General features: G+C 44.6%; 1 pseudogene; it reads right to left on the bottom strand.

Moving 5' to 3' along the window:
* Positions 1–1,535: 1,535 nt before the first annotated feature.
* LOC126413270 (myrosinase 1-like) overlaps positions 1,536–12,659 on the bottom strand; it is a 277,606-nt pseudogene continuing 266,482 nt past the window's right edge.

Below are 12,659 nucleotides of genomic sequence, written 5' to 3'. Positions count from 1 at the left end.
CCCTCTCCCCAGAATTTGCGAAATACCAAGGCCTCATTGCTTCTATGCTGCGGCGCCTCGCCACTGCTGTACGTGCCAAAAGTTGACATTCCGACTAATAGGTAGGTGGTCGTAATGTTCTACCTGAGCAGTGTATTTTTTATAGGAACACTGAAAATTTTTCTTGTGTAGCGTAATTTATGAAAACTACTCGTGTATGTTCTCTTTCTTTGCGTTTCTTGTCCAAATGGATTTTTCTCACTGTCGACTTCGTTGCATAACCAAAGAGTGGAGTGGGACTATCTGATTCAGGATCTGATTCACCTTCAAGCTTTCCACGTGTGCATCACAGACGGTACTGTATATCTGCGTCAGATCAAAATCATATATTTTTTTTGCAATTCATTAAACAGGTATAAGTTAATATGCAGCAAAAAGCTTCATAAAGAGAATCAAGGACACATTGATTTCATTTATGTAAGTCTACAATTTACAGATGTCTTTTTTCAGGCTAAATATAGTGCTTGCAAATGCATAATTTTGCTCTCTTTTATTTCAAAAGAGATATTCCAACAACGTAAATATTAGAAAAATCAAAATGAGTTGTATTCACAAGAACAGGCAAAATGTCAAAATCATTAAAGAATAAGTACTGTTACTCTTCAACATACTTCTCATCGTAATGAGACTTCCTGAAGAACTGTAAGCGAGATTCTCTCTAGAACGTACCACTTCTTGTTGAAGGTGTTGCTCAGGTAACTGAAGTAATAAAAGAAAAAAAGCACAGTGCGGTAGTAGCATAACGGCTTTGCCGCAGTGGTGTCACCAGTTCCCCACAGATCACCGAAGTGAAGCGCTATTGGACTGTGCTAGCACTTGGATAGGTGACAATCCGGTCTGCCGAGCGCTGTTGGGGGGTGCACTCAGTCCTTTTTAAGCAAACTGAAGAGCTACTTGATTGAGAAGTAGGGGCTCCGGGGAGCGGTGTGCTGACTTCATGCCCCTCCATATGCGCATCCAGGACGCCTGGGGGCCTGAGGATGACACGGCGGCCGGTCGGTGCCGTTGGACCTTCGTGGCCTGTTCGACCGGAGATTAGTTTGTTTTTGTGTTTCAGGACTGCACTGTATTTTTGCTTCAGATCAAAAACATGTAATTGTTTTCCATTCATGAAATAGGTGTAAGTTAATAAGCAAAAAAACTTCATAAAGAAAATCATGGACACATTAATTTCGTTTATCTAATTTTAGAATTTGCAGATGTCTTTAATCAAAACACATAGCAGGTACAGCCTAGAAGCAGATGTATTAAAAACAGCGCATAAAAATGATGTCATAAGAACAAATTGCGAATTTATCGGTAGCTGTTCATTGTGACACAGATATAAGAAATGCATTAACTGATTTGTGGAGTACGTCGTAATAATAACATCAATAATGAATACCAAAAGATGGGTGACTGGTAATAAACTAGGACGTGTTACACATTAAAAGAAAAGTTTAGTTACTAGTATTTTATTTTACTGAAGTACATGGAGTGATACGGTCTCAGCATCTCTAGCGAAAGTACTCTTCTGGAACTCGTCTGGTCCCATAGATTGTGGACATGAAATGTGCAGACTCCTTTGGTGTTCTCGTTCGATCTGGACTATCGAAATCCACTTGGTACAAGCCATATTTCATCCTGCAAATTATAAAATGTAGGTACGTAAATTATACTTGAATATTGCTTCTACATAAGTGAACATTAAAAGTTTATGATTGTCAGTAATGGGATAGCAATGAAATAATGTCGTCGTACGAAATAGAAAGCAAATAATGACTAATACAGACTGTAGGTATCAAAACACTTATTAAGCATAATCTAAAAGATTTGATGAATTCACTTATGTTTGTAAGCTGTATCTGAGTATCCTGGATTTAGCTTGTGGCAGTGTTATGAACTTTCAGTTTGCTCTGTCACATTACTTTGTAACAAACTTACACGGATCAGACTCTTCTCTTTGTTTGGCGTCAATAACACTTTATCAGTCCGCAACTCGCGGTCTCGCGGGACCGTGCTTGCCTCCCGAGCATGGGGTGCCAGGTTCGATTCTCGGCGGGGTCAGGGATTTTCACCTGACCCGAGATGACTGGGTCTCGTGTCGTCTTCATCATCATTCATCCCCATTACGGTCGGAGGAAGGCAACGGCAAACCACCTCCATTAGGACCTTGCCTAGTACGGCGGTGCGGGTCTCCCGCATCGTTCCCCTACGCTCTGTAAAGAAGCATGGGACCTCATTTCCCTTACCAACACTATCAGATAGTATTATTTGAATCATATGGAGCCTAGGAACTGTCATATTCTCCGTTATTGTAACTCAGAACCAAACGGACTGATAAAAAACAACACTCATGGAACTGTGGAACTGCGAAGAATTTCGCAGTAGCGCCTTGTCTGGTCTTGTCGTGATTGCTAAGATGAATTGATCCTATTTGTTATTTAATGGAATTTTCAAACTGAATTTCGACCATATTTTTAATAGAGGAGTACCAGCAAAATGGTGCCTTGCGCGGTCACGTCACGCCAAACCTCACTGTGCAAATAGCCAGGGATGCGGCAACGGCATCAGACACGAACACGATCCAAGAGACGACCGGATTACATCTGAAATCTGAGGAAGTGTTTGGCTGAATACGGTAAAATGTCTGGCGACGGAAAGAACAGACTGTCCACGGTCAGCAGCGAATTAGAGCAGTACCACAGAGGTAGCAGCTTCTTACTCGATTCCTTTGTCAGCGATGTTAATGAGCAACTGGCTACTGGTGTAGTACAAAGGAACAGCAATAATTTTGTATCCCGCCTGGTAGGCGGCGCGTGGGTCTGCTCCTGTAAACTGAAGGGTAGGCCGAATGTAGGAAGCGAGTAGGAGCAGGAAGAGGTGAAGTGCTGCGGTACTGCGATTAAGTTAAAATTCTTTTACTGGTGTATGAACGTGTACAAATTATAATATTAATTTCCCTGAGATGAGGACGTACGTGCGAAGCGTACAGGTATCAACGCTAAGAGCTACTAGCAGTGAGACAAACTATCATTGAAGTAACTGAAGTAACAAAGTCTGTAATGACTAGCCCCCTATGAAGTAAAAGCCAAGTTGCTAGGTCGTCTCCTCGGAATCAAATGGGCTGCACCTGGAGCGGCGCTCGTAGAGCTGCACAGCGCCGGCTAGGGGGCGCTGTCGTCGGTGTCGGTGTCGTAGTGCCAACCTGGCAGAGCGCACCTACGTTGTGACTTCATAGCTATCGATACCACAAATAAGAGACTAACTAAATGGAATGACATATTTAGAAAGGAGAAACAATATTTGCAGAAAGTATACAAGGACAATGGAAGACTGAACGACAATCAGGAAACGGCGCAATATGATGAATCCACAGGTACGGAAGAGGAGGTTGGATAAGGGTTGAAAGAAAATACTGATATAAGAGATCCGGGGATTGATGGTTTCTAACTGGAATAATCAAAAATGGAGGAAATGAAGTAATTTAGTTAGTAACGGTATAACACCAAAACATTTTACCCACATGTATTTGGTCTACAGAATGGAAAAAGCCATTTCCATTATGATCTTAACGAAAGAGAACCAAAAATGGGTGAAAATTACAGTACAGTAAGATCAGTAGCTCTGGTACCAAATGCTTGCAAAACATAAACATGAGAATTATCGACAAGACTGATTTATGTCCTTCATATACTACAGCAAAGCCTTTGAGTGTGAAAAACACTCAAAAATGTGGGACGCGCTATTCTTTATGGGAATACCATAGCATATTATTTAACTAGTTATAAATCTGTACTAAATGAAGAAGTGAAAAGAAAGTGAAAAACTTAGCCTACATCTAAATTTGAAAAAAAAAAAGTTACTACAGATGGAAAAATCATTCTGCAAGTCGATACATACGTATATATTTTTCGGATCTACAATAGCGAAAAGTAGCTCCTGCAGTGAGGAAATAAGAGAAATTGTACATCTTGGAAAAGCTGCTGCAATTAAGTTGCAAAAGGAATGGAAAGGAAACTGTTACAATTGGCCAATTAAAAATGGCTAAAACTTTAATCTTTCCAGTTGTTTTGTACGGATGTGATTTCAGGACAATGAAACATTATGATTCGCAAGAAAATCGATTTCTTTAAATGTGGGTTTGGAGAAGGATTCTGAAAACTGCATAGACTGAAAATTGAAAAAAGAAAGACAAAAAAGAAATCCTTTGGAGGCCAGAATAGTGCAGATGAAATTAAGATGCTTTGGGCATATCATTATTGCAGGCCGGCCGGTGTGGCCGAGCGGTTGTAGGCGCTTCAGTCTGGAACCGCGCGACCGCAGGTTCGAATCCTGCCTCAGGCATGGATGTGTGTGATGTCCTTAGATTAGTTAGGTTTAAGTAGCTCTAATTTCTAGGGGACTGACGACCTCGGATGTTAAGTCCCATAGTGCTCAGAACCATTTTGAACAAACTGAGTTTTCTTTTTTTTTTGGAACTGTAATTCTGCACTATTGATGTGCACAACGTGAACGTATATGCGGTACAACTGGACCGTAACGTGATTTTCTTGAAAACAAAATTACAGAGAACTACAGTTATGTTACACATTTTTACATAATGTTTATTTACTTTGCATTTAGTGTCTTTCTGCACGTTCACACTGAAAAAGGTGGTTATTCAGGCTCTCGACAGGTCGTCACATTAATGTAACTGCTCTGTGTGAATTACAGTTCTGACTTGTTCTCACAAATTGAAAAATCCTGTTATCATGGCGGTAAAAATAGTGCAATTCATTGCTGTCAGTACTCTCGATCATTTGGTAAAGATAGTTCTGAAGATATTCAGCAGCCATTCGCTTTTTGTATTGACACGTTGTGCACTTTTACCCATCTTCATTTGGCGAAACATTTCTGTATCTTCGGCAGTATAACATTTATACTCATTGCATTTTGAATGGTGCAACTGTCTTTTGCTCTGCTATTTATACCTCTTTTTCCGCCTTTGTACCTGTAGAAGAACCACTTTTATGTTCACTGACGCAATGACTCAGAGTGACATTCATCATGTTACCTGCTAGTGTGTTGGTTTATATTGTTCTTTTTCTATCGGAAAGTACATCTTAAGTGAAGCTGCAATTATCTCACACATTCCAAAGCTAATTCTGATGTCAGTTATGTTTACAGACTTACTATTTCTGACCTTTAAAGTTAGTACATTCATCCGGATGGCTACAAAATTGTGTAAAATACAATGTACACTCCTGGAAATGGAAAAAAGAACACATTGACACCGGTGTGTCAGACCCACCATACTTGCTCCGGACACTGCGAGAGGGCTGTACAAGCAATGATCACACGCACGGCACAGCGGACACACCAGGAACCGCGGTGTTGGCCGTCGAATGGCGCTAGCTGCGCAGCACTTGTGCACCGCCGCCGTCAGTGTCAGCCAGTTTGCCGTGGCATACGGAGCTCCATCGCAGTCTTGCACACTGGTAGCATGCCGCGACAGCGTGGACGTGAACCGTATGTGCAGTTGACGGACTTTGAGCGAGGGCGTATAGTGGGCATGCGAGAGGCCGGGTGGACGTACCGCCGAATTGCTCAACGCGTGGGGCGTGAGGTCTCCACAGTACATCGATGTTGTCGCCAGTGGTCGGCGGAAGGTGCACGTGCCCGTCGACCTGGGACCGGACCGCAGCGACGCACGGATGCACGCCAAGACCGTAGGATCCTACGCAGTGCCGTAGGGGACCGCACCGCCACTTCCCAGCAAATTAGGGACACTGTTGCTCCTGGGGTATCGGCGAGGACCATTCGCAACCGTCTCCATGAAGCTGGGCTACGGTCCCGCACACCGTTAGGCCGTCTTCCGCTCACGCCCCAACATCGTGCAGCCCGCCTCCAGTGGTGTCGCGACAGGCGTGAATGGAGGGACGAATGGAGACGTGTCGTCTTCAGCGATGAGAGTCGCTTCTGCCTTGGTGCCAATGATGGTCGTATGCGTGTTTGGCGCCGTGCAGGTGAGCGCCACAATCAGAACTGCATACGACCGAGGCACACAGGGCCAACACCCGGCATCATGGTGTGGGGAGCGATCTCCTACACTGGCCGTACACCACTGGTGATCGTCGAGGGGACACTGAATAGTGCACGGTACATCCAAACCGTCATCGAACCCATCGTTCTACCATTCCTAGACCGGCAAGGGAACTTGCTGTTCCAACAGGACAATGCACGTCCGCATGTATCCCGTGCCACCCAACGTGCTCTAGAAGGTGTAAGTCAACTACCCTGGCCAGCAAGATCTCCGGATCTGTCCCCCATTGAGCATGTTTGGGACTGGATGAAGCGTCGTCTCACGCGGTCTGCACGTCCAGCACGAACGCTGGTCCAACTGAGGCGCCAGGTGGAAATGGCATGGCAAGCCGTTCCACAGGACTACATCCAGCATCTCTACGATCGTCTCCATGGGAGAATAGCAGCCTGCATTGCTGCGAAAGGTGGATATACACTGTACTAGTGCCGACATTGTGCATGCTCTGTTGCCTGTGTCTATGTGCCTGTGGTTTTGTCAGTGTGATCATGTGATGTATCTGACCCCAGGAATGTGTCAATAAAGTTTCCCCTTCCTGGGACAATGAATTCATGGTGTTCTTATTTCAATTTCCAGGAGGGTATATGCTGTAATGAATCGTGCCAGATTATCTTACTGACTTTGTCTGTCTTCTTCATTGCCATTATATCTATTAAGTAGGACTTTGTGACCAATGATGCATAGCATCCAGAGTAATAAAACTTATACCGCTAGAGTGAAACAGCCCTAAAACTTGTGAGTAGAGTGAGATTTGTAGCTTCAGGTCTATATTCGTGCCTCCTGTAACAATTAGTTACATGCACGAAATGTATTCGCAGTTGCAAATACGAAAAACCCAGCTATATAATGGAATAAGGACAATGAAAGTGTGCCGGACCGAGACTCGAACCCGTATTTGCCGCTTATCCCAAGCGGTTGCCTTATGGTTGGACTATCCGAGCACAACTCACGGCACAACCCACGCGTCAATCACGTGTCTACAACCTGCACTCGTACATATATTATCTACTGTATATATTCGTACATGGGAGACATTTTAATTGAAAGTCCTTTGCTCAGTGCAAATAAGTACGAAATTAGAACACCTGATGAATGACGAATCGGAACACGATACAACAGCGATTCTGCGTGAAATGGATTCTAGAGGTCCTCGGTAGGTTTCAGGAAGTGTATAGCATCGGATGTCTGTTCACTGGCAGCGCAATTCCCGTAAATTACGAGCCGGTGGTCTGTGGGCGCGGAGCTAACCCCGATAGCGTCCTAGACGTGTTTCACTTGATTCAGACCACGCGATATCAATGGGTTTCCTCAGTTGTGACCCACCTCGGCACCGCTTACATACTTCCCTCATCCCGTCGCGCGCCTGCAATGGCACCAGACGTTATTCAGTCTCGTAATGTGAAGTGGGACATCAGTATATGAAACTATTAACTGACGTTTCTTCTCCATTGGCGGGAGAGATATTCGGAGATAAATCGTAGCCACATGGAAAGCTCTAAAGGATCTACCTGCATTACGAGCTGTATAAGTGACACCACTATCCGTCACGTGATGCTACTTGGTTGATTATTTCTGGCTAGTCATACTGTTCTCAATTAAAAGCAATTGATCGTATAGACAGCCTAAGGAAATTATTAAGCACCATTATAATTACAAGAGAAAAAACTTTGGAGATGAAGTGAATAAAACATGAACGCCACCTTTGCGCCAGGAGAATAACGGCCGATTACTTCTAATCAAGAACTATGTGACCAGTCAGAAATTGTAACACAATCATCATCATGTGACAAACAGTAGTGCCATGTATACGGCTCATAATGCGCTTACGATTTCAGGATGCACTACAGCTTTATATACAATTCCCAGTTTGAGTCTGAAGATACTCCAACAGATGTGGATGAAACGTCAGTGAATAGTTTTATACATCAGTCACGGAGCGTCAGTCCCAAAATTTTAAGTGAAGAAAACACTGGCTGCTACGTTCACACTGCACCTTCTCGGATTCTGTTCCAATCACTGGTGACACGCTGCCGTGCGTTGTTGGCGAAGCTAATTCTGGGTACGTTGTGGGTGCATGTGACCGCTCTGATCTCAGCCTTAGGATGTTGAGTACTTCAGATGGTAAAGATATAAGAGAAGCAGAGTTCCTGCTTCTGCAAATAAATGTGCCTAATCAGAAATTTTTAATCGGAGTAAACTGTAAATCACCCAAAATCGGCGCAGTGGTACTGTCATCCAAGCCCGCACTCAAGTCACATAGTAAGAGCATTTGATTGTCATGGGAGACACAGGTAAAAAACCTGAAGCTAAAAGTTCACACTACTGGCGATTTAAGGAGACTGTTTCACTCTAACGATCTGAGTGTCACACCTCAGGGTCCGATCATTCAACGAATCATTAGAGTTGATATATTGTACTTTAATCTCTTTTTCAATCAAACACACGTATCTATCAACTTTTGAGGTCAGGAATAAACATAACGAACTTCACTAGCTCCGGAACAGGTAAGAAAATTGTTACTTCACTTCTCACGTAATTTACGATAGAAACAAAATATACAGGGTGTTTGGGGAGGAAAGGTCAATATTTTAAACAGTGATAGTATAAGTAATACAGAACAAAAACTGCTACATGAACGTAGGTCCGCAAATGCTTGTTTAGGGAGGTATGGGTATTGAAAGGAACTTTAATTCTGCAAAATTGATGTGCACAACATGAACGTATACACAATACAACTGGACCGTAACGTGGTTCAAATGGTTCAAATGGCTCTGAGCACTATGGGACTTCACATCTGAGGTTATCAGTCCCCTAGAACTTAGAACTACTTAAACCTAACTAACCTAAGGACATCACACACATCCATGCCCGAGGCAGGATTCGAACCTGCGACCGTTGCGATCGCGCGGTTCCAGACTGAAGCGCCTAGAACGGACCGTAACGTGATTTTCTTGCAAACAATGCACTGGCGCATGCCATGTTTACGCTATGCAACCTACCACGTATTATGATCATGTTACGTACGTAGTACTATCACCCGTTGTTTGCGCAGTTGTGCCGTGTAAGAGGCATTGCGTAGTGTAGCGCCACCGGATCGTTTAGCTGTGTAGTGTATGGTGTTAACTGTGTTCGTACAAGCGCTGCTAAGAATGCGACACGTCTTCGCTAATGGGGAATACGCATATATGGTGTGTTTATGGCTTCTGCGACGGTAGTGTTACCGTTGCAAGAGAATAATAGCACAGGCGCTTTCCGACTCGACGATTACCTTATCGCAGGAGGATAACCAAAGTGTTTATCACTTTGCGTGCAACAGGCTCTCTCACAAGTAGACATTTTTCGTCCGAGCTTGCACGTCAACAAACTTTGTAATAACGGGGAGAAATTGTCGCAAGTGTTGAGCGAAGTCCCAGTATAAGCATACAAAGAATGTCCCTTCGTATGAATGTCCCACAGACGCGTGTATGGGAAACATTACATGCGAAAAACCTGTATCCCTTTCACATACACCGTGTCCAAAATCTCCACGTTGGCGACAATGCCCATCGACTTCAATTCTGTCACTGGGTAACTGACAATAGTCATTTGCTTCCACACTTACTATTCACTACGAAGTCGTTTTCACGATATGGAATAATTATCGATGGTCACGGGAAAACACGCTTCAGTGGGTAGCAATTTCCAAGTTCGTTCTAGAAGGTACCGACAAGGATGCGTTGCCATATCGATTCTAGCACCGTGGCCACCTATGCTTGGTTTCTTAGTTGAGGATCCCTGCTGCGGACAGTGCAATTGAGGTGCTCCCGTAGATTTTCGATTCGGTTTAAATTCGGGAAGATTGCTGGCCAAGGTAGTACAGTGAACTCATGCTGGCCGTCTTCGAGCCATCCGTGTACTCTGCGAATCGTGTGACACGATGTAGTGTCCTGCGGGTAGACGGCATCGTACCGAAGAAAAAGAAACTGCATGTAGGGGTGGACACGGTCCCCAAGGATAGATGCATACTGGTGTTGATCCATTGTGCCCTCCAGAATGACGAGATCAATCAGGAAATGCCACGAAATCACTCCCCAGATCATAACACTCCTACCTTCGGCCTGGAGCCTTCCAACGATTGATGCAGGGCCGCACACGCCAACAGCCATGCGTTCGAAGGAGTATAAAGCGTGATTCAGCGGACGTCCAGTTGCGACATTGGCGTGCAAATTCCAGCCATTGTCGCCTATGAATAGCAGTCAGCGTGGCTGCGTGAACCAAATACGTGCTGCTGACGCCCAGGCGCACCAACGTTCGCTGAACCGTCGTTAATGAGATACTGTTGGTAGTCGCTTATTCATTTGGATGGTCAGTTGCTCAGCAGTTGCGCGTCTTTCACCCCTGTCATCTATTGATCCACGCTGCATAGCAGTTGCCTCGGCAGTAGTTCTGTATAACTCCATTTGCCATGTAAGATATACTTTAACCACGGTGGCACCCAAACAGTTTACAGCCTTAACCGTTTCGGAAATGCTTCCACCCATGGCCCGAGGGCCGATGACCATGCCCTCTTGCACGTCAGATGAATCGCTCCATTTCCATAACGGCGACATTTTCCGCGTCACCCTTTCTCGCTTTATATACTCTCCACCGCTAGTGCTGCCACCTACCATATGTGACTGGTTTTTGCGCGTCGAAGTCGAATAGAGGTGGTGGTCAGATTAATGTGACTGCACTGTGTATTAATTTATCGCAACAATCATTAAGCTAAATCATAGCTCGGATAACTCACGAGTATCCCAGTTGCCACTCCAGAGTATCCATGAGACTCCAGCACGTGTAGCCGACCACTGGAACGTTGTCTAGGTTCACAGCTTGCAAAAGGGCAGGAAGGAAAGCCTGGAAGAGAGAACAATTTACGTAGGCTATTAGCGGCTCTTTAAAATAAGTGATACAATAATTGGACGCAGATCTCGTTAGCAATCGTGTACTCACCGCAAAATACTCTAGTCTGTCCGTGTCGTTCAGACCGACGCTACCGTTGTTGCCTAGGCCATTTTCCGACACGAAAATGGGGTATCCAGGGTATTCGGCAACCACCCAGTTCAGTATCTTTCTGAACCCTGCTGCTGACTGATCGAGTGGAATCTGAAGCAAGAGAAATACGTGTCTGAGTCATGCATATGAGACATATTGACAAATAAGTAGACTTTGTATATACATCCACTGTCATTCATAGTATGCTTTTGTCAGCAATAATTACGAATATTTCTGCATCTTGTTGGGCGTATCTGTCAGAAAAGAACTGCGTAAGGAGAGCATACTGAACCACTCACCTATTGCGTGAGACAGTGTAAGGAACGTCACATGCACTAAATAACTATGTCGTGCGTTGGGAACTTAGATGAGTTGAAGAAGACGCAGTGTTAATAACAATATTCGGCGACGTTATTTCTTTATTTTTCTTAATCATTGTGGAAATCATAGCGTCGAGTAAAAAACTTTAGGGAACCCAACAGGCGTTTGTAGTATGGCTGTGAACCTGCCCGTGTACTTTAGGAGTACTTTTCGAATTACCGCGAGGAGTTGATTGAGGCGAGCCATAGCGTCCAGAGGGAGAGAACTAGTGGCAGAAGTTGAGCTTTGAGGGCAGGCCATGCACGGGCGCACGTCATGTAGTGTGATGGCTTTTTCGCTGGCTGTCGTGTTGCGAGTAGCCCGTTCAAACCCTACCGCCTGCTAGTATTTATTATTTAGTCCACGTTTGGACGTCGTTGCGAGCGGAAGTACGCTGCGGCCGTGCTAGAGCTTAGCTTTACTCCAAAGTAGGCGAGCAATCGGCAGCTTAGGATCAGTACAAGGTAAGGCGACCGCTCCAGGAGAGCCACGTGCGTCAGCACAGGACTGGGGACCGGGTGTGGGGGAAGTCCCGAAGCTGGGGAATTTGGGCGGCTGTTACCCGCATGTCCTTTGTGTAGCAGATCGTCCAGGAAATGGCGGGGTGTCAGAAAATCTTAAAGGTGGCTATGTTACAGCTCTCTGAGATTCCACAATAACTAACAGATATTAGCGCAAATCTGAATACATCTGCGATTTCCGAGAAATGAGCAACATCCAAAGACCCAATAATATCCCAATATCTTTAAAACAACGAAGTTAATCTCTAACAGAGAATAAACTTTTTCGCAACGAACCTCTGAATTAACAACTTTCAATCGCTTCATGCGATTTTAACAAACGGTTTCTTAGGTGACAGCATTGCACTCGTGGTAGCTGTCATCCCTGAAAGCTACCTCGGCCGGGGTGGCCGAGCGGTTCTAGGCGCTTCAGTCTGGAACCGCGAGGCCGCTGCGGTCGCAGGTTCGAATCCTGCCTCAGGCATAGATGTCTGTGATGTCCTTAGGTTAGTTAGGTTTAAGTAGTTCTAAGTTCTAGGAGACTGATGTCCCATAGTGCTCAGAGCGATTTGAACCATTTTTTGAAAGCTACTTATTTTATTTATTGAGTTATGACGCTTCTTAGATCTTTTTCATTATGCAAATGTTTGTCAGAACATCGTATTCTCCACATTTACAAAGCAAAT

Source organism: Schistocerca serialis, chromosome 7 (genome assembly GCF_023864345.2).
Source record: "Schistocerca serialis cubense isolate TAMUIC-IGC-003099 chromosome 7, iqSchSeri2.2, whole genome shotgun sequence".
In the NCBI taxonomy this organism is placed as follows: domain Eukaryota; kingdom Metazoa; phylum Arthropoda; class Insecta; order Orthoptera; family Acrididae; genus Schistocerca; species Schistocerca serialis.
Note: the sequence above shows the minus strand (reverse complement) of the source record. Positions and strands in the feature narration are given on the sequence as shown.